Genomic DNA, 20,463 nt, shown 5'->3' on the forward strand with positions numbered 1-20,463 from the left:
CATGCTGTTTGTTTAAAACTTCATTATTTCTGCATTAAGACAGTTTTTGTTGCAAGACGTCATCATTTAAATCCATCCTGAGGAATTCGGGGGAGTTAGAGGACAATGGTATGCAGCTGCTCTTCTTGAGCTCTGAACAGGGGATGGAAAATTAGAGCCCTTTTTCACGGTTCATTTTGGGAGTCCATGTCAGATATATCTAGATTTTTAATTTGAATAAAACTCTGTTCTGATCTACTGACAAAGTGGCTCTCTGGCTCTCTTATGGCTGCTACAAAGAGAATGAAATGTGCTGATGTTGTAGTGATTTTGTCACTCACCTTGAGGCTAACCAGTGACAGACCGTCCCAAACCATCTTAATCCTCTCTAAGCATAGAGAAATAACACACTCACCAGAGCAGTCTGGATGCTCCCCCGTGCTTCAGCATGGGACTGTTTGAAAAGCAATAACTGGTGCCAGTTGCAGCCGATGGGCCTGATCACTGGGCCAGCAGTGTCTAATTATCATGTCATATTCTGAACACATTTCAATACCACCCTAGCAACACTCTCAAAGCCGATGTTTTGATGCGGTGTACTTAATATGCGCAACAAATGAAACAGAGTTTAATAATCAAAGAGGGTTTTGTTTCTTTATCTCCTTGTCTTGAAAAAAAAAAACAACAACAACACTGATAATCACTGATTCAAGGATTACAGCAGAGTACAACATCAACACTAACAAAGACAGTCGAGATAACGAATCAGCAACCTCCTGTGTATCAGCTAAGCCTTCAAAATATTACGGGAAGAGAGGAAGTGCGGTGACAGTGAACCTCCCCGTCTGAAGAGGCTTTTCTGCTGCCTTTCCTAGATTACACAGTTGCAAAGATTTTTGCCACTCCATCAAAAGAAGACACCACAAGTGTGTCCCCTCACATCCACATGCTCCCACTCAGTGGGAAGCTGCAGGGCGTCTGAGGTTGAGTTCAAGTCGTCAACTCATCTCACTCCCTCGCTCTGTGCTCCTGCCCCGCGGCACAGGCATCACTCAGATAAACACACACCCACACCGACATGCAGCGCGGCACATTATAACACACACAAACACGCACTTAAAAGCACATACTTTTACATGTGATGCCCATCACCCTCGCGTCGTTTCTGTGAGACACATACACATATACACCACCGTGCATGGGGTGTGTTGGTGCGCCTGTGTGGCTTCCAAGTGGGTTTGCACAGCCCACGCAAGTACCAGACTCCAGCTGTGTTTACTGAAAACAAGCCCCGCTGATGAAGTCAGAGTGCGGCCAAATGCCGGTACGGTCTGCTAATGCTATATCTGAATTTATTCACAGTGCGTGCAATCTGTATGTAAACCTGATCTCTTATTGAGCTACGACTTTAGAACTAAAAACAAATTCCACTTTTGAAAATTAAAATTGATTTCCGTGACATGTTTCATTGTTAGATAATAGTGCACATCATTGTATCTGAGAAATGAAGTGTTGGCGGCAGTGCCACACATGTTGTTTACTGATCACCAGATCAGGGCACAGGATTTCCTCAAAATGCCATGAACAGCCTAACAAAGTGAGAGTGAAACCCCGTCAAACAGATCCCAAAAGAATACCCAGAAGCAACAATTTTACCATCGTGGCCACACTTTTTCATATACGTAATTATATTGCACACAGAAATTAGCCAAAAAACATAAGCAGTAGCATCTTTTATTAAGAGCTTGCTAACTATAAGTAACTGGCTATACCTGACGTTGCAAGGACCACAAAAGCCCTTGAGAATTTTTCACCCCTGATAAATGTCTTTCTCCTGTATAGCTCAAGGACTGAGTGGTGCAGGGAAAGGAGATGGAAGGCCACATGAAGAGCACAACATCCATTTTTTTTCCATAAACTACAACCATCTCTTCAAACAAAAAAAGAAAACAAAGAATCTGAAGAACAAAACAGTTGTCTGTGATTCCCTGCATTTGCACTAACAATTTATTTGCTGCTTCCTGACAGCACTTCAATACCATGAGGCCATTGTATCACATTCAGCAAGCGAAGGGAAGGAACACGGTGGTAAAGGCAGAGAAAAAAAAAAAAAGACTTTGTTCACACTTTCTCAGGCACGACCGCCTCTCACTTTAAGAAACAGATCTGCATTGATTTTGTGACAAGTGAATCAGGCTCTGCTTTAATTTGTTAGGTGCATTTGCAGTCCTCCAAGCTAATTGCACAAGGCGATGGCAGCTCAAGACGTGCCGCTGGGACTGGGACTGGGACTGAGTTTTGGCCTGGTCTGCAGCTCTGTAAAGAATAGTCACTCTGGGTTGGTGGCAGAGGACCAGGACTGTTTTATCTCTGATGTTCCCTCTGGCGCAGCAGCATTGTAATGCCAATATCGTCCTGGGAGGAAAACGTTTTGGTCAATACCTGATGTGTTCAGTCAGAAAAACATCTCAGTTAGTCTAAGTAGAAGGCTGTAGCGGGAAAGAGTGAGCCAGCATACGTGGCAGGATGAATCTTGAGGTAGTTTTCAGTATGCACAGAATAGATAACTACTTACTTGTAGCTAAAATTTCGCCATTCAAGAGCAACTAAATTGCAGAAGCTCCAATGTGTCCGTGCCCTGAGACTTCGCTGTTGGTTGTTTATAAAGGCAAAAAAAAATAAATAAATTTTTTAGAAAAGATTTTTGCAGCACCACCTGCCTTAACAGAAGAGACTGCTCTGTATTCACCTTTAGCAGCAGGGCTTTCATCAGGTTGATCTACGGGATGATTAAAAGCACAGTGAATATATACACAACAAGAAGGCTGAGTCTTTGTCAACTATTCAATGAGAACTAAGCACAGAGCTGACCAGTATCTAAAGGATACTCTAAGACCTTGGTGAATGTTGAAATCTGCTTCACTTTAAAAGCAACAAGGAAGACTATTTAAAGCTAAAAACCTGTGGCCTGGAATGTAACAGACTTTTAACCAGAGGGAGAGAACAGTGAAATAATGTTTTCAGCCTGGTGGGAGGTTACTCTTTAATGATAGTGCAGTTTTCATTCACTTTTTCTTACTAAAAAACATTATGTTGTATTCTTCAGCCCTATAATGAGCACATTGTCTTTCCCTATTCTTAAAACATTTTCAAAATTAATTTTGTTTTTAAATATTTTAAAACCTGCATTCTTTACACAATGTTAACTTGCAGCTTTTTTATTGTTTATTTTTCTGGCACATTCTTGCAGTTCTTGAAGCATCACTGCCAACAACTGTTAATCAGCAGGAGTTTGCCTTGCTTCACCTGTGTCCTTGTGCAGGTGCTAGCAGAGCATGAGATACAACCAACACAACACGCAGGCCCACTCATTGAAACATTGCTCCAAACAGTAACTTCGCCAGCAGTTTATGTCTCCTCCTGTCAGGTTTGCACAGTCCAACGCCTACCAATCTTTCCCACCGTGATTTTCTTGGCTTCGGAAGGCACAGCTGGACTGCACAGATGTGCAGCCAAAATGTGAGGGAGTTCTCTACGCTCCCTCATGTCCAGTAACTAATCCATTAGGTGATATTAGTATCAACAAGGAATACCAAAATCACTTGGCAAGTCATAAATATTTGCCATCTCCATCTTTTTGTTATGTTGATACCGTAGCAAATATACCATATAAAAGTACCATATTCATGTTGATTCAAACTCGGTTATACTGGATTGCATTATGTTATGGAGTGCACTGTGTCTTTCTCAAAAAGAGTTTTTTCAAAATTCATTTTTTTTCTTAGTGACACAGAAGGTTATTTCATCAAACTGCACTGTAATTTTCAGAGTAACTGAAAGATTGCCTCAAACACGAAACTTGCTGACTCTTGGCTCTTAACCACAATAAGGAAAAGTGATTTGGCCTGTTTTCTTGGAGACAGGTGCTTAACCGGCTAGAAGTAAAACAAAAATGGTAAAAACAACAAAATAAAAATAAACAGTGAGAGAAGTCTTAGTGACAAGTGTGATAAATGGGCAGATAAATTAATAGATAAACAAAGCACAAAGAAAGTTAATTTTTTTTTTTAGTATTTTTTTGCTTGGTTTTAATTTAATGGCAAGGAATTGCCTGTCATCTTCTGGTAATAAGGTCTGTGGAGCGTGCTATAAAAATGTAAAAATGTACTCAGCAGTGTCCTTTGTGGTCTCCTTCGGGGTCTGAGCTGGAGAATCAAGCACCCACGTCACATCCCCCACAGCTCTGACAGCAAACGGCGAGGCAGCGCCGTGAGTGTCACTCCGTCACAGGGGACCAGAGGCACCACTACTCATGTCAGCGCGCAGCTCTCTCTCCTAGCCGCTAAAAATAAGATGTAAAACCCTTTGGAAAAAAAAAAAAAAAAAAAAACCCTGCCTCCCATCTCAATTGGTTTGCTAAGTCGTCTCAACAGGGAGATTCTCAGAGATTGCATCTATTCCATCAGCTTTGGTGCAACTCTCCTCTATCCACACAAACACTAGGGAGGCAACTGTCAGAATCTGAAAAAACAGTGTTACACGCTGAAATTATTATCTCTGTAGAGCTTCACATCAGTCAGCATAGAGGGTGGTGTGCAAAAGATACGTCTTTTTGAGGTCTTTTCATGGAGGAAGGTTCCTGATCAAAGAATTCAAAATATTTCCGGATGGCTGTGCTGCCTTGAACAAACCATAAAGCGTTCAGAGATTCCATACAGTTGATTGGGGGGGCAGCTTCAGCTTTCCTTGATGGGTGACAAAGCATTTTTCAGGTCCATCTAGGGGCTCTGTGGTTGCAAATAAACTTGATTTCAAACTTTTAAAGCCCCACTTTAAGTAAGGGAAGCCTAAACAGACTGTTGCTGCAGTTCAAAGTGACAAGTGCCTGCCCACTCTGTCTGCACTCCTCTCTGTCAACACCATGAAAGAACTGAGCAAAAATGGAAACCACCTCTGCTTCTTGTCCATCCTTCTTCTTATGTGTCCTCCGTAGCCCCATCACAGTCAATTAAATTCAAGCTTGTCAGATCAAACAGGGTTACTCTGCCTCCTCCTCACACACACACACACACACACACACACACATAACAGCACCCCACAAGGACACAGGGAAGTGAGGCGATGTCTTTAATTTACGGTGAGGAGAAGAAAGCTGACATTTGCAGACATGGTGTCGGTTCTGCACATGCACACTGTCCAGTGCGCTAAGTGAACAACATGCTCTGTGAAGCCTCTGATCTGCCTGTATATGCACTGGACATAATTCAGCATTTATTGTGCAACAACCACACACGCACACACCCAACCACAAATGCAATAACACACTGCTCACACACTATAGCCACTCACAGTCCTGCACTCTTGACTTTCAATGTCAAACGTCTTTTATTTTTTGCAAGACTGCTTCACTGTTGATATCTGTCCTCTTTCCGGGTCTCCACAACACACACGCAAAGATGTTCCTCATCTCTCATAGAAATTAGTCTTAAATTCTTTATCTCATTGCATGCGCTTAGAATTATAAGCTCCAGGATATACTTTGTCTACTTTAACTGTAATTTTGCAGGAGGCAGATGGAGTGTATTATCCATTAACTGTGTTGGTGGTTTGATCCCAGGCTCCTCCTGTCCACATGTCAACACAGAGCAAGATGACGAGCTCCAAATTGCTCCCAACGGCCAGGCCAGTGCCCTGCATGGAATGTGCCCTATAAGCAGTCCATTTACCATTCTGTTTGTTCACATTATAATTCTGCTAGCTACTTCTGTTTCATTTCTGTATGCAACGTTTGTTGTATGTCTGCCTGTCCTGGAACAGGGATCCCGTCACTGCTGTTCTTCCGGTGGTTTTTTAATTTGTAATTTTCCAGATATCCAGACTGAGGGTGTAAGACTCGAGGCTGTTGTATGTTTTACAAATTGCACACATTTCTGAGATGTCTTTGTGATTTTAGGCTGCATGAAACTGACTTGAGATTTTGATAGCTGAATTTTGATTTACTATAAAAAAAAAACTATTCTTCTTAATCTTCAGCATAACAGAAAACATGAAAAAAGAAGACAAAAGCAAAATCTAACCAATAGATAAAGAGTGCGAATGGAATTTATTTAAATTAAAATGTAAGAAATTTAAGAAAAGAAAATAAATTTTAGAATTTATTTATTGAAAATCACTATGAGCACATTTAAACCATAGCAGCCTCAAAATGGTACACATGTAATAATGCATTTACAGCATCACTAATGCTTCAATATGCGTATTTACATAAGAAATGTCCATTTAAATATTTTTAAATCCTTATACATCCTTTTCTATAGCCTACATAAAACTCATTACCAGCATTTAGCATTTTTTTAATGCAGAACAAACAAGTGATTACAGATTTGAAACTGTTAACTTGTTAGGCCTTGGAAATTCTCACAGAGATAAACAAAAGATACAGACGAGTCTCCTGTGGGAATGTCAGTGAAAGGTTAGAAGCACCATACTGTTGCTTTGCTTCTTTCTTTTTACTCTCCACTGTACATTCAAAAGACACAACTTTTAGTTTTCTCTGTTAGCACTTGATGTGCTTTGTTAACCATAATGATTCTGTTTTGCTTGATGCCCTACAGTGTGTGAATGACTCTGATTTGACCTGAGCACAGATCAGCCTGTTCTTCTGAGCTTAAATGCAAATATACTGTAAAGATACAACTGCAATTTACTGAGAGTGATTTCTGGAACCTCGAGGAATATAAACAAAACAGACATGAAATGAAGCTCCAATAAATTTCTAAACTGTTGTACATAATGATTCATCTGCTATCTTGACAAGGATGGTATGAGATCAGCTGACAGTGAGAAGTTTAATAAAACCCTGATCACTTTAAACTTTCTGCTGTAATTGTGTTAGATCAACTTTTTTGTCAAACAAGGGCAGGCACATTATAACATCTCCTTCACTGGCCTTATTAAATTAGAAAATTAAATGTCACAGCATGATGAAGAGGTAAACAAAGAAAACAGATAGCTTAAGAGTGACCAAGCAGAATTAATTTGACTGAGGCACACTGTTCAAGGCTCAGAAAAAGTCACAGAGGACTACATCAACAACGTTTTACTACAGAACTCACCAATGATCAGTTGCTAAAGTGGTCGCAATAAACTGCACAAAACCGATGCATATGCTGATGAACAAAACAAAGGTCTCCCCTGCACTCAAAAAAAATGAACAACGGGGCTTATGCGCTTTACATTATGTTTTTATTTTTACTTAAAATACATGTATTTGTTAAGTTAAAATGTCTTTTTCTAATAAATTCAATGTGATTTTGTCTATTGTTATCTTTAAAAAATATTAATGTGTCATTTCGACGTGAAATACTTATGTTAAGTGAATTAGGACTGAGATACTTCTTCCATCCAGAAGGTGGCGGTAATAAAATGTCTGCTGCCATAAATGGCAAAGAGAGTCTGCGCATGCTTAAAGCCATTTGAACTCCAGATACTCCTGTAATTTTGGCGGAAAGGTTGGTGTCTCCTTCGAGTTTAAAAAAAGGGAAGCGGATATTTCTTTTCACCAATACTAATTTTTGCATATTTTCATGTTAAGCATGATTGTATTGGGGTTTGTGAAACAAGACGTGTTCTTTATTTTTAGCGTGCTTATGAGAAAGCAGCTAGCTGCATAGCCTGGTCGGTCTGCTTTTATCCCGCCTAGCTCCACCAATCCTCAGGCACATTTCATATTTTCTAGGTGAGTGAATATCAAACAACGGCAGGAAACGGAATGTAGGACGTGTTAATATTGTAGCGTATGTGTTTTCGACAGTCAAACAGTTTAATTCCTAGGTTAGCTAAATTGCTAAAGCTAGCTTATGATTTAGCGACGTAGCCAGTAGCGTAGGAACAGAATTGCGCGCCGCACGGCGCTATACGGGCAAACGACCGCCTTCGTTCGCCCGTACGTGCACTCGCACGCTACATTGTTTTCATCCTTGCTATACTGCGACTTTGCTGTCCCATTCGAAACTTACTAGTATATTTTGAGGAACTGCGTGTTTGCAGTGGAATTGCCGTGTACCATATGCTAATAAGAGTTGTCTTTTATTCGGCCAATACATTGTTTTTAGTTTTTATGAACTTCAAATAACCGCTGTTAGCCTGAAGTTGTGTAAGCTAGATGCTAACAAAAATGCGCTGCCTCATAATTCAATTAAATGCTGCAAATTATGAAAGCTAAGCTTATCTCATTCTCTGTTTCAGAGCAGTAGGGCAGTACCCATTCACTTATTTGTGGTGAATTTGAAAGTCAGTACATTTATTCAGACTGTGAAATTTATGGGATGTTCCTAGCGCATTCACTATTTTTTATTTTTATTGAAATATTATTTTAGTTGAGGTAAATTTGTGAAAGGCATTTTTATAAATGTCATCATGTTGCAATTCTTCTGGTCCTGAAGGATTGCTCTGTGATTTGTGCTCACTCCTCAGTTAGGGCACTGTACTTGGCAGTGTAAGGGTTGCACTTCAAAAACCTCATTTTTGTATGAAGTTTAATTTTTTAATAGGTACCAGTAATATAATATGTTGTGTTTGTGGACATTGTTTTCAGTTGCAGGCAGAATTTGTGAGGATCACCACTTCTCCCCTTGTCTCAAAGTTCTTTGAACAACTTGACCAACACACTGCCCAGCTCAATGAAGTGCTGAAGAAGAAAGGAGGCTCTGCAGGAAGGAAGATTAGCCTAATTTTGGCCCCATATTGCACAGGTATGTTTTGCTGTTGGTAAAAAAAAAAAAAAAAAAAAAGAATTATATGTTGATGTTGACTAGTCTGTTTTGACAGGTGTATGGACTGATAAACAGTCAGAAACCAGTATAACTTGTGAATGTCCCCTAATGAGTAAAAAATTGTGATTTGATTGTTTACAAAACCTGAGCAGCAACTCGTGTGCTTCTTTCATACAAATTGCTGTTTGTTTTGTTGTTGTTGTTTTTTTCTTCTTTTTTTTCCCTTTTTATTTGCAGTCACCTCACAATTAAAAAGCAGATAGTGATCATAATTGTGTTTAGGGATCAGATGTGTTGACATTTGGAATAATTAATTGAAAGTTTGCGACCATTTCCTGATTGACACCAAATCAAGGCCTCTTTTTCAGACTTATCTATAAGTGAACATTGTGAAAAATTCAGTTTTTGATTTGAAAGAGATTTCAAAACAAAGGCATAAGGTGTGTGAATGTAATGTTGTTTTCTTTTTTTTTCTTCAGTGTGAAACAGTTCAAAAGAGGACGGAGTGCATCCTCAAGGCACTTTGTGTCTACCTCAATGAAGACCCCAGCATCCTCTTCAAACAATATCTGGTTTGTAATTTTAGTGTCTACCTTTCCTGAATAACTATTCTTGTTACTTTGTTATAATTTGCATGGAATCAGTTTGTATATACACTCACCACGCATGTTATTGGGTACACCTGTGCAACCTATTAGATTCCATAGTGTCCCATAGTGGTGTTTCACATTGGCATTTTTAATCAGCGCCACGACCTCTGAACATATGAGACACACTGGTTTTGTGCTCCCAGTGGGAGGAATGAACTATTCTGGGTTGGAAGCTCTATTTTCGCTCTATATTTTCTGTCTCACTTGTCTCTCCGTCTTCTTTCCCTGTCTCCCGCTCACTTGTCTGTCTTCTCTTCCTATCTATCCATGTCATCTCCCTGTATTGCTTACTTCCCATTCCACCTGTCACTCACCTCTCATCTCTGTATTCAGAGTCACGCTTTTTTTTTTTTTACACAAATTTGATTGGCTGAGCAGTGTCATGTGGGACTCGCATGTAATTGGTCTGTAAGGTCCGCTAAACAAATGCCACAAAGACTAGAAAAGTTTGCGTCCCATCATAATGTAGAATCCCTCAAAAATTATTGATTATAGGTCTCCTGATGCATTGGATTGCATTAGGTTAAACATGTTCCTAATAAAGGTCTTGGTGAGTGTATGTAAAATTAAAGTTTATTTAAAGTTTCATAGAATTATCCAGAACTGCTTCATCTTTTTGTTTATAGAACTTTTTGAAGTCTTGTGCTATTTTAATTACATTTTTATATGAAAGTAATCTGAAATACAAAAGTTTATTCTTTGGAATTCAGAAAAATCTTTGATTTCATAGTTTGTCTTTGTCTTTTCTGACTCCTATGTAAAGGACTCTGATGGTGCAGCTGTTCAGAGGGAGCTGGAGCAACTTACCTTTGGCATCTACAGCATCAGTGTTGAGGGAGGTGATGCCACTGCTCCTCCAGCTGATGTTGGCATAGTGATCGAGGGTGTTGATGTTCTGCATGTGCACTCTTTATGGGTGTAACATATGCAGTGAACCTCAGTTATCCCAAGGAACTGAAAGCCTTCTTTGAAGTACTTCAGAAGCTCCTCCTCCAACTTGATGCATGCAGACTCTCATCCAAGGTACAGATGCTCAAGAACAAACTGTGTAAATGATCCAACTGTTGTTCGGATGCTGAAAATTGTTTGGGCTTTGGTGAGCGAACTGACATGTATGTTTAAATCTGAATCTGCAAAAAACAGCCATACACATTTTTTAAATTCATTTATTTTTTTTAACATAGGGTTCAGATATGTTTTTTATATTAATTCATTTACATGGTTGAAATATTATTTTCTGGCAGATAAACATAGAGGAGTATATTTTGCAGTATGAGGAGTATAATTGGCATAATTCATACAAAAGTAATGAGATTTGACCATTTGTAACAACTTCAGGTAAAAACCAAGCCCACTTTCAAGTTTAGTTAAACCAGTTCTGGGTTGTTCATGCCCACCTATTACATCAACACATTTTACAATTAGAAGAAAAATAGGTAGAATATTTTCAGCAAGGTGTTTGTTATTTGGTTAGACCATTATGCTGTCATGAAAATTTGAAAGCTGCAAACATCGATTTGTTATTGCATTGGTAGTTTACAGCTGCTAGTGATGGTGCAAGCTATACCAATGTTGCTGCCTGACAGTATGGTTAACAGTTCATTATGTTATTGTTCTGTTTTTCCTTGAACCAACTGCACCAGAATTTTAACTGCCATGTTAAGATTGATAATAAATGAAATGTGAAAAATATATTGAGTGTACCAAATTCATTTGTGTGGAACCTGTTGACAAACTAGAATTATGTCCAACTAATTAGTAAAACATGAATTGAATGAAAATGTAATGTTTTAATTACTTGAACTTAAATATATCATTTTACTATTACAAATAAGATACATGTTGAAACGACTACAAACATGTAGGCTGTACACATTCTTTAAGTCCATACAATATAAATATATCTTGTTGATTAGAAGTTAGTTTTTTAAGTTGGCTCAATTCACAATTGTTGTGTTAATTTAAAACAAGTTTATTATGTTAGTTGGCCTTAACAATTTTCCTTTTAACTAACCTACTTCAATTTCGTGAAACCTGTTGACAAAATAAATTTAATTAAAGTCAATGTTTCAGTTTTTTGAATGTGTAGTTACAAAATCTTTAAAACCCAGATGCTTCTGGCTTTGGGGTCATTTTCATTCCCTCTCGTAGCCCATACGTCAATGCACACAACAGCTGGGGGGGCGTCAAGTGACACATTACAGCCATAATCAGCCCACTAATGACAGAGATCAGGTCAAATGTCTCTTTGCATCCTCACACAGCACTGAGCATTTTGTCAGCATGTGTCACAAATACATTAATTCAACATGGCAGAGGCCTCCAACTTAGAGGTAAGAGGTTTCATCTCTGCCACTCATGGTTACAAATGTGCCCCGTTTAGGTTGTATGGGGTCAAGAGGGGATAATATGCACTAATTGTGATGCTAATTTGAATTAAACATTCACCACTTGAAATGACAGCATCAGGCTAAAACTGAAAATGTGATTGGGAGCTGCACATTATAAATATAATTGTATCACAGTCTCAGACGGGAGCCGTAGCTTATGTGGCGTCTTACTTAATATTCTTCTCTCAGTAGGGAGAACAATGTGTAAAGAGTGAGTGAAGAGCTCTCTGTATTCCCACCATATAAAAGTGAGAGTCCTCAGTTCTCCTCACGGCCTTTCAGAAAAACACTATCAATGTGATGACAGTTTGCGCCGACTTCAGAGGCGCCCACCCCTCCTCTAGTTATTTCATGGACTCTTGACATCAGAAATACGAGGATTAACTTTTTCTTTTTTCACCCACAAGCAAGCAGGAATTGAAATAAAAATAAATAAATAAACAAACAACAAACACATTCTTTGCTCAGTTTCCTGTGACAGAAAACAAAGCGTCTGATATTTTCCATGGGCACCTTATTAATTTTTTTTTTTAAGCCCTCTGCTCACCAATTCAGCTGAGGAATGTGCCGATGTTTTAATACAGAGGACTGCTTAGCTTGTAGTTGTGTGCTGTGAACATAACTACAATCCATTTCTAAGCACCTTGGCAAAAGTCTTTCGTTTTTGTGCAATTCAATTAGTGCAAAACTTTAGCTTCAGTACTCCCAACATGGTTACTTAGGTTTGTTTGGAAAAGAAGCAGCATTAGCACGTGAAACGAAAGCTGTGCAGGAATGCGATACAACTTGGAGGCACACACAAGGTGGAGGTTTTCAAGTCTTTCAGGCTTTTTTTTAGTCAAACTAACCACAAACATCAATATTACCATCAACAAAAGCACATTCGTCACAATGACAACAAACAGCATGCAGAAGAAGAAACACATCCGTGCTCATTAGCTAACTCAAGACAAGAGTTTTTAAAGCTAAACTATACTTACTTTAATCAAATGACTGATGTGTAATGTAAAAAGAGTTACTTGGAGTGATGAACCCACAGGCAATTAATTAATCAAACTCTGCACTTCCATTCAGCGCCACAAATCATTTTAGGTCAATGTGTTTCTGTCCGTCATTTTGTTTCGGGGTCACTTTGATCCCCTCTCATCTGTGTTGTTTCCAGATGCAGAATGAAGCCAAACAAACAAACAAACAAAAAACCCAAACCTCTATGAACCCGCTGCACACTGTTTGACATTTAACAGTAGATGGACAAAGTTAGCAACAAGGTGAAGAACATGGTGGAGCATTTAGCATCTACACAACCAGGAAAACAAAACAGCGCTAAAAGGAGGACATGTAAGGGTCCCCCCCCCCCCGATACTAAGTGAATTTTGACTCTGCCCCTGGATCTGCTGGATGTGCAAAGAGGCGACAGCTCGATAAAACATCAGCTTAAAAGGTGATTAATATGTCAGCATGTACACTTTGTTCACACTACACCCAAAGTGGCCAGAAAAAGAAAAAAAAAATCAATTAATGCAAGTTTGAGATGATTTTAAATTTTAGTGATGCAGCAGGCCTACATAAACTGTTAACTAAAATAATGAATTAACTAGAATAAAATGGCAAACAGTAAAAAAATGAAAAAACCTTCACTGGTCATCAGCTCTGTTAAACTCTGTTGACAGACACATTTAATCAGTCCACATAATACACATGAGCACTACATGCTTAGTGTTGCATCCTTTTTCAAACACACCCACACACCAAAACCACTGAAGAGTGCCACAAAGTAATCAAAGATTGCAATAATGAAGGGGCAGCTTTGCCAGAGCCTTTCTAATCCTGTGCATAAATGATTTTGGTTAATGAGGAAGCGTTTACTGTTGCAGTACAGATGCAGCCAGCAAAATCCAGACGCTCAGTGGCTGCCAATAAACACAGCCTGACGCCCAGTTGCTCATTGATCAGCCGGGCCGGTCAGGGTCACTGGGTGTGAACTCCATCAAAAGTCCATCAAGGGAGCCTTCCATTGGCTTTTCTTATTCTATAATGAAACAACAGGACGGATTACTGAGCATTTTAGGGAAACATTACATTCAGTGTTTAGAGAGCAACTCTCAACACCGACCTGTGCTGTGTTCACACAGAGCTGAGCTGTTTGCAAGGGGCAATCTCCATCAGGATTGGTCAGAGCCTTGTCAGTCAGAATGGCCTCTGCTCGCTTGCAGTCTTGGCAGGGACAGGCCTTTATTCAAACTTAATGACCCATTATACATCTTAACCCAATCAATCCTGAGGAGCTCATAGTCCACCGAAAAGCCATTTGAAGTCATAATCAATTTTAGCTAAATCAATAACTCCTGGTAGAAGAAAGAACACCAGGACTATACTCTCACTCAGCTGTCATTCAGACAGTTTGTTCTATCTGTCTCTGTTGTCTCTTATCTTGTTCAGCTCTATTGTCTGCTTCTTGATGCTATCTAGTCCAAGCACACACACACATACACACAGCAGCACAACATGCACAACATGCACAATTATGTCAGCACAGTGCTCAGTGTCGTATGTGTCTTTCAAGGGGAAATTTCCCCTCAACATGCTGATTTTAATTACAAACCACCTTTTTATTAAGTCCTACTTCAGCGCTCCACTGCACACAAGACACTCCTTCATAAAATCAACATTCCTGGCAAACCGGTGGAAAAGAAAGTAACTTCAAATGATTTAATCACATCTAAGCATGTTGACATTTGTTGTTATGAGCGCATTAACATGGCAAATACAGAACGTGTTTGCTTTTCACTCTGATTGAGGAGCGCAGCCTTTCAGCTGGAGGTTCAGCTTCTTGTTTCATTTGTTCCCAATACCCCAACGGGTAGGCGAGGAAAAGAGCTGATGATAATTGAAATTGTGTCATTAAACAATTTTGATATCTGCAGAAAAGGTTGTTTGTCTATCATATTCACCGCTGCAGTATTTCAGTGACAGACAATATGGGTCTTGGCTACTGTGATGTATGAGTTAATGGAGGCTGTGAGTAGGTCTACATCACAGGAATAATTGCTTTTGCCTGCATATGCATGAAGCTTCTAGGAGCAAAAAAAACCTAATCTAATACTCGTTTTAGAAGATACAGTATGTCCACAGCCTCTGGTGGTTTTGAGACAAGGGCATAAACACTACTTTATCTCCAAGCTTCCCTCATGTTGTTTAAACAGAAATGCAAAATGTGCAGTCGCAATAATATCTGCGTAAACATTTGCCGTAGTTGTGATAGAGGGTATACAGTGGCCATAACTACAACAGGCTTGAGGGGCATCTTGTTTCACTGGTAAATTGTCTGCAAAGTAGTTAACACTCAAAGATTGGACAATAAAAGTGACTATGGGGTTGAGATGACACCATTACAGTCAATAAAAAAGTAATTTGTTAAGTCACAGTGTTACCTACTGGGAGAAATCACTGATTACGTTTTACCAAAAGTAAAAACAAATTGTTGCAGTTCCAAAATTAATAAAACAAAATGACAAGATTTGACTGGTCACCAGTCAATTGCAGGGTCAACAAACAAGACAGACAATCACACACGCTCACACTGAGGGGTAAACTCCACACATAAGGGCCCAGACCCAGACTCGAACCCTGAACAATCTTGCTGTGAGGCGACAACACCACCGTGCGGCCCATCACCAATCTATTCGTTCATTTTCGTAACCCTAAGAGTCTACCTGACATGTGGCACCTGTGCATCCTTTTTGGTGCTAACGATCTGCAAACTAGAAAGATGCATACAGGCACATGCACAGGCTCTAAGAAAACCACTAAGCACAAGGCCACATAACGTACAGCATCATGTTTCAATAAACACTCAAAACACTCACGCAAAAAAGAAAATATTACAAAACTTAAAAAGCAACAGGTTGCTTATTTGAGAAGCAAAATAACTCATTACTCGACTTGCTAATTGCAATGTGTTACTCTGCTCATTACAACAAAAAGTCATCTAAGTATTCACCAACAGTGATCAGCACACGCCTGAGTGAACCTGCAAATAAAATTTGCTGCAAAATATTATCAAACCCACAGCCCACTAGCTCTCTTTAGCTGTAGAAGAACCTGTCATGTGGTGGGATGGAAAAATGGATGTCTCCGGAGGCTCAGAAAGCCATCATTAAGGATTAGACAGGCTGACAGATATGTCAATATTTATAAGGCCATTGTTCATGGCATGTTGGATGCTTATTTATCCTGAAACAAGCAATATCAGCCCCAACAGACAAACCTTCAGTGACAGCTGTTTACCTCTGAAAGATGCAACTACCGATTTGTCAATTTGGATCCTGAGTACATCGACTGCAGGTAACAGGTTCTCTGAGAGGAAGCGTTGAGGATTTTTGGACCTCCATTTATTTATCTGTTGATGAATTATTACTGTCACTTTCACATACAGCGAGTAACCAGCTCATGTACTAAAGATGTACAACATACTGAAATTCACTCCTGAAATAAAACCTTTATCAAGCTCCTCGTATTTTTTTATTTATTTTTTTTTACACTATAAGCCCGTTGTAATTGCTGAGACTATACACTGTGGTGGTGTTGTGCTGGGCTGCATTACATTAAAATGTGTTTAGTATTTGTCCAGAGGCATTTGCATAAATAAAGGTGAACAAAACATTGAACGACCTCCCTGAATGACTCTTCACTGCCTTCCTGTTTTGTTTTGGGTTTTTTTTGGCAATGCATATGCAGTAACTGGTGCTTAAAGGGTCAGTTTACCAAATAACAAAAAATCATATTGTCCCACTTACTCCTTGTGGCGTCAGTGTAGATAGCTTTTCTTTTATTTACTAAGGTCTTAAGATATCCATTGCTCAGAATAATGCCTCACCCCAGAATAATGGGGGTGACTGGAATTGTTTGTGGTGCTCAAAAAATTTATAATGAAATTTAAAAAGAAATAACTCGGCAGTAATGTGTGTCTTTTCAAAAAACAATGCCCGGGTTACTCTGGTTTATCTACAGACCTCACTGTGAACTGTTTTATTCAAACTATTCTCCTGAAAACACAGTCACTATACACAAACAATAGAAGCCTGTGTTCTGTACATCTCTAAATCATCCTTCAGGCAAGACAATATAATATTAGGAACAAAACAGCACATTCTTCCTTTTACAAATAAAGAGTTGAATTCATAAATAATAAAACACATCCTGCTGTAGCCCAGTTCAATACACTGCCTGCCTGTCTGGTCTGACCGGTAGCTTGTGGGAGTTAATGTTATTGTTAGAAAATGTGTCTGGATAACATTGTGCAACATTCTGACATCCCTGAGTCAGTTTTCTGGCTTTCTGACTTCTCTGTGGTTACATGATTGATTTAGCATGTCACAGATAAACAATTCAGCAGTTTTACCACAAAAATACAACAAGAAGTAAACACAGCGTACCTGACCAGGAGCCATGTTTACTGCTCGAGTTCCCAAAGGCCTTTTTATAACAGATAAGCACATGTGTGATTAATAACATTAACAACCTCTCACTAAACCACTCCATGTACCAATACCAGCACCCTGAAAGCCATTATTAACCAATGTTATTAGTTGCATGTGTGCTGTTCATGCTATGACGTGTCAAAGCGTAGGCCATTGTGGTCGCTCGCAGTCAGGGACGACTTAGAGACGCACACCAGGCTGAAAAACAACGTTTTGCTGTTCTCACTGGTTGAAATGTTCAAGCCTGTTTAACCTCACAGACACACCAAGCACTGATGTCATGGTGCCCTGGAGTTCACCTGCGCATCACTGCAGCTAACTAAAAATAAGCTTCCACTGGGTGGTGTCACTATTTAAAGCACGGCTGCCCAGCAGGACCGGTGTTTGATTTGGCCCATCAGATGTTTCTTGTGAAGAAAAAAATAGTAATAATTATCATATCAGTGCTGTTTTTCTTGTTAATTTTGGTTAGGGAAAAATGTGTTGATGTAGGCCATCTAATGATTATTTTACATAAACTGAGTACAGCAGACTGACACGTTATCACGCTATCGAGGATACTACTTCTACCGCTGCTCTCCCATATCTATTAAGGATCAGGATGCTAGCAGCAGTACAGGTGCATGAGTGATGGTGCAGAGTTTCAGCACTCTGATGTGGAAAAGCATGCTGTGACAGAACAAACAGTAGCTGTGACTTGCAAATTTTTCTTTTAAATTGAATATATGCAGAATTTTTGTCACAATTCAAACAAAAATAATTTGTCTTTGGTCATTATTATGTGGAGGTACTTTGGCTGTCTATGGGAATGCACAATGATGAAATATATTTCCTGAACCGGCCGCTTCTCAAACTTTTTATCATTTTTTAATCACTTGTGGTTGCTGTTGAGCAAAACTTACACAGACTTGCTTTAAACATCTCAACTACACTACTTGTTATAAAATAATGCATCCGCACTGCAGAGTCTGAAAATGATATTATATCCTTCTCTCTTTTTCTCTTTATTCCTACCAGAACATTGTGTTCTCTCTCCAACATAAACTCCTGGACTACACTGTTTATTCATAATGGAATAAACAATCTCACAGAATCCCCAGTGACTGAAGCAGTGCTCCTGGTGACACCAGATCCTGGGCTTATTTCTTTATCGGGATAACTCAGGGTACAGAACATGGCAGGGGACAGGAGCAGGCCCTCTGTCTTTATACTCCGAGTAAACCTCAGTCTTAAGGGGTTGTTGTTGATTCCAGAACTGACAGGCATGAAAGAAAGGATTTAGATGTTGACCTAAACATCTCTCCATCTGCTTTGAAGCCTGCAAGTAAGGCCTGGTATCACACTGTCCCACCACCTTGCTTTCTGCTGTAAAGCTTCCAGCACAGCTCCCGGTCAAAGACATATCCTCAGGTTCAAATGTGACATATTCTCCTCCTGCTCGTCTACTCTTGTTATGTTTCCTGTGAGGTTCAGTGGTGCAGCTGCTTGTGGGATAAACAGTCCAAATACACAGACCATTAAATTCCCCCCTGCGGCTACGTCACCACGAAAACTTCAAACATCAGCCAGGACGCACACATACAGGTCACTGCTTGGCCAAACTGGGACTTCAATTAGCAAAAACAATGGGCTCTAGTTCAGGCTACCACTGGCTCGAAGAGTCATTCCCACCCACACAGCAGCGTTATCTCCCTCGCTACAGACATGCATGCGTTGCCTGGAGCTCCTCACAAGTCACACAGTTGGCACTGGCCGTTGATGTTTTATTGTAGACCTTAAGACTAATTCTGCTCATTATCTTAATTTTCCCTCATTAATGACTGTAATAAAGCATCCTTCTGCTTCTCACTCTACCCCCCATTTTGAGATTGTTGATTTTATTAGCGAGGCCACAATGTAAGCAGTGATGTGAAATGATAGCTTCACGGCATCTGCTGATTTAAAGCCATGGTGTTGGCAGGGCAGACGCTGAGGCACCTTGGCAGCTGAGTTGTGTCTGCAGCACAGTATCTTCTGCTTTTCGACAATGATGATGTGACAGTCAGAGGAAGAGGAGACTTAAGAGGACCACAACACACGGAGAAGCAACCAAGAGTCACTAGAGTTGCTGAGGCTTCCCCTCTACCTGCTTTGCTTGTCGCGGGGGTTTCAAGGCAGTATTGATCCCTGAAGCTGACACACTAAGCCTTTGACCAAAGAGCACAGTATGTGACACAGAAGTATTCCTTCATTGCACTCTTCAACCTCAAAGTAACCGTAGGATTTCACAGTTTCAAAGAGCTTTTCCACTAAACTTTAGTTTTCAGGTGTCACTTTGTAAAGCCCTGATTGTTACTGCCTGCAGCATACGGTCTGATTTTTCACTTCAGTAACTGCAAACACCTATATTGTCTCAAGCTCAAGACAGATTTAAAAAACAAAATCTGTGAAAACACTTTAAATGGGACATTGGTGATTTGAATGGGGCAGTGCCTTTCAACATACATAACAAAGCAACATTTAAAGATGTTCCAAAAGCATCTCATTTTTCATTTCACTTCATTTTTTTCTCCTGCTGTTTTTCTTTCTTTTTTTTTTTCCATTTCCATTACACTCACATGACTGACTAAAGGGTTTCACAATTCAGCCTTGTCCTCAAGGGGTCTTTAAAAAGATGTCAAAATATCATCTCTTGCAGAAAGTGTGTAAAGCTGCTTGAGACAGCACAGTCGCTCTCCCCGACTTCCCTTTTTCTCATCTTGTTCCAGAAACAGGAGAAGGTTCCACTGACAGTAAGTAAATAAGCCAATTGCTTTTCACTTGGGTGGGGGAAGGGGGGCTCAAAGGGGTTTGTGTAAATAGAGTCCTGTACAGACTCTGAAAAAAAATGACTCTGTCGCTCACAGCATCAAGAGGGCTGGACACCTGAGATGTATTGTAGCCGGGCCTGAGGCTACAGCCTCTCCCTCAAGGGGTGATGCTTCCCTCGGCCTGGCCTACTTGACATGGAGATATAATCTGTATCCCAGGGAGAAACAGAGGCACAAGCAAATTTTGTTTTCCCAACAAGACCTTGGCATAAATTCAAACAAACATGTTTGAATGCATAAGTTCCACTCGGACTCCCATTGCACCGAGGAGATAATGTGGAGGCGCTCACTGAAGACAGATCCTGAGGTAACATAGGATAACAACGTAAGAGGATAAAAGG

The 20,463-nt window shown here is 39.8% G+C and overlaps 1 long non-coding RNA gene across 3 annotated transcripts; it reads left to right on the forward strand.

Moving 5' to 3' along the window:
- Window positions 1-7,369: 7,369 nt before the first annotated feature.
- On the forward strand, window positions 7,370-11,095 carry LOC124059816. 3 transcript variants are annotated; one of them, XR_006843440.1, is made up of 5 exons: window positions 7,400-7,490; window positions 7,622-7,717; window positions 8,576-8,732; window positions 9,233-9,325; window positions 10,167-11,095. It is a non-coding gene; the product is annotated as an uncharacterized LOC124059816 (long non-coding RNA). The 3 variants fall into 3 exon arrangements; XR_006843441.1 differs by lacking the exon at window positions 7,622-7,717 and having other exon boundaries at window positions 7,370-7,490; XR_006843442.1 differs by lacking the exon at window positions 7,400-7,490 and having other exon boundaries at window positions 7,526-7,752.
- Window positions 11,096-20,463: the final 9,368 nt, after the last annotated feature.

The sequence above is a fragment of the Scatophagus argus genome, chromosome 5 (genome assembly GCF_020382885.2).
Source record: "Scatophagus argus isolate fScaArg1 chromosome 5, fScaArg1.pri, whole genome shotgun sequence".
NCBI lineage: Eukaryota > Metazoa > Chordata > Actinopteri > Scatophagidae > Scatophagus > Scatophagus argus.